Source organism: Clavelina lepadiformis, unplaced genomic scaffold (assembly GCF_947623445.1).
Source record: "Clavelina lepadiformis unplaced genomic scaffold, kaClaLepa1.1 scaffold_177, whole genome shotgun sequence".
In the NCBI taxonomy this organism is placed as follows: Eukaryota; Metazoa; Chordata; class Ascidiacea; order Aplousobranchia; family Clavelinidae; genus Clavelina; species Clavelina lepadiformis.
In genome coordinates, this window is record NW_027508256.1 from 1 (window position 1) to 2,500 (window position 2,500).

Sequence of the window (2,500 nt, forward strand, 5' to 3'; positions counted from 1 at the left end):
CCTTGCATTGACTCACGTAGCTTTGCAATGCTGCTTGACGATTATTTGATGATTTTGTTGTATGACATATATTGTTATGATTATATCGATTAAAATTGTGCACTTTGACACTGTATGGCATTAGATTAATTTTATAGACTTTTGACTTCGAAATTTTTTCAAGTCGATTCACACCAAAAAAATGTTAAGTCCAAACGCCCAGGTCGCGCGGATAGCCCTCACCGCCGCGGATTTTCCCAAGTCGGAAGAGCTTTAGCCGCGAGTCGGTGTTTGGACTTTAACTTTTTGTTGGTGTGATGAGACTTGAACATTTTTTAGAGTCCAAACGACCAGGTCGCGCGCATAGCTTTCACCTGGCGCGGATTTTCCGAACTCGGGAGAGCATCACGCGCGGGTCGGTGTTTTGGACTCTGAAAATTTTTCCCATCCACTCCAAAAAATGTTAGAGTCCAAACGCCCAGGCCGCGCATATTCTCTTGACCGAGCGCGGATTTTTCGACCTCGGAAAAGTTTTTGCCGCGGGTCGATGTTTGGACTCTGAAATTTTTTCAAGTCCTCGACAAAAAGTTAAAGTCCAAACGTTGGGAAATATTTTCAGAGTCCAAACGTTCGAGTTGCGCGCAGTGCCCGGCCGGGGCGCGGTTCGGCGGCCACGGCAAGCGGCCACGCACCTTCCCAAACTCCAAATCCGGCCGCGAGGTCGCGCGATCCCGAGGCCGTTCTGGGGTACCATGGCGATGCAGGATTCTGTGACTACTATGAGGGAGCAGGCAGTCGTGTGAGCGAATGCGCGCGCGAGTGCGAATCGAAGCAGAATCGATCTCGGTTGGCGTCGGCACGATGGGCAGATGTAATGCTGTTCGCGCGGTCGCCCATGCTTAGCCGGGGTTTTGAGCGGTCTGTCGGATCCAGTGGCAAGCTATCGGCGTGCCTCGGCGCGAGTATTGCACTCGAATCGCCGGGCAGCGTCCGGAATCGACGGTTTTCGGAGCTCGTGCAAGCCGCGAGCGTAGTGTTTGAGTAGCGATGTACACGGAGAACGTGTGAAAAGAAACGCGGGGCGCCCGTCGTCCCGCAGCAGCCTCGTTTGCTGCGAATAGCTACCTGGTTGATCCTGCCAGTAGTCATATGCTTGTCTCAAAGATTAAGCCATGCAAGTGTAAGTACGAGCTCTCGTACAGTGAAACTGCGAATGGCTCATTAAATCAGTTATGGTTCATTTGATCGTACGTGTTACTTGGATAACTGTGGTAATTCTAGAGCTAATACATGCGAAAAGCGCCGACTCACGGAGGCGTGCATTTATCAGACCAAAAACCGACCGGGCCTCGGCCCGTGCTCGTTGGTGACTCTGGATAACTTTGCGGATCGCACGGTCTTGCACCGGCGACAAATCATTCAAGTGTCTGCCCTATCAACTTTCGTCGGTACGGTATCTGCCTACCGAGGTTCTTACGGGTGACGGGGAATCAGGGTTCGATTCCGGAGAGGGAGCCTGAGAAACGGCTACCACTTCCAAGGAAGGCAGCAGGCGCGCAAAATTACCCATTCCCGACGCGGGGAGGTAGTGACGAAAAATAACAATGCAGGACTCTAACGAGGCCCTGTAATTGGAATGAGTACACTCTAAAACTTTTAACGAGTATCCATTGGAGGGCAAGTCTGGTGCCAGCAGCCGCGGTAATTCCAGCTCCAAAAGTGTATATTTAAGTTGTTGCGGTTAAAAAGCTCGTAGTTGGATTTGGGCTCGGGCCGTCGGTCCGTCGCAAGGCGTGTACTGGCGTGCCCGGCCTCACCTTCGGTTCACCGTCGGTGCTCTTGACTGAGTGTTGGCGGCGGCCGGAACGTTTACTTTGAAAAAATTAGAGTGTTCAAAGCAGGCGGTTCGCCTGAATAATGGTGCATGGAATAATGGAATAGGACCTCGGTTCTATTTTGTTGGTTTTCGGAGCGCGAGGTAATGATTAAGAGGGACGGACGGGGGCATTCGTACTGTGCCGCTAGAGGTGAAATTCTTGGATCGGCGCAAGACGAACAACTGCGAAAGCATTTGCCAAGAATGTTTTCTTTAATCAAGAGCGAAAGTCAGAGGTTCGAAGACGATCAGATACCGTCCTAGTTCTGACTATAAACGATGCCAACTAGCGATCGGGGGGCGTTACTTTGACGACCTCTCCGGCAGCTTTCGGGAAACCAAAGTCTTTGGGTTCCGGGGAAGTATGGTTGCAAAGCTGAAACTTAAAGGAATTGACGGAAGGGCACCACCAGGAGTGGAGCCTGCGGCTTAATTTGACTCAACACGGGAAATCTCACCCGGCCCGGACACAGTGAGGATTGACAGATTGAGAGCTCTTTCTTGATTCTGTGGGTGGTGGTGCATGGCCGTTCTAGTTGGTGGAGCGATTTGTCTGGTTAATTCCGATAACGAACGAGACTCTGGCTTGCTAAATAGTTACGCGACCTTCCCGGTCGGCGTCTAACTTCTTAGAGGGACTAGTGG

General features: G+C 51.3%; 1 non-coding gene across 1 annotated transcript in view; it reads left to right on the forward strand.

Moving 5' to 3' along the window:
- Positions 1 to 1,101: 1,101 nt before the first annotated feature.
- Positions 1,102 to 2,500, forward strand: part of LOC143472565 (small subunit ribosomal RNA) — a 1,805-nt gene continuing 406 nt past the window's right edge. The window contains exon 1 of the ribosomal RNA XR_013119913.1: positions 1,102 to 2,500. This exon is cut by the window's right edge and continues 406 nt beyond it. This is a non-coding gene — a ribosomal RNA (small subunit ribosomal RNA).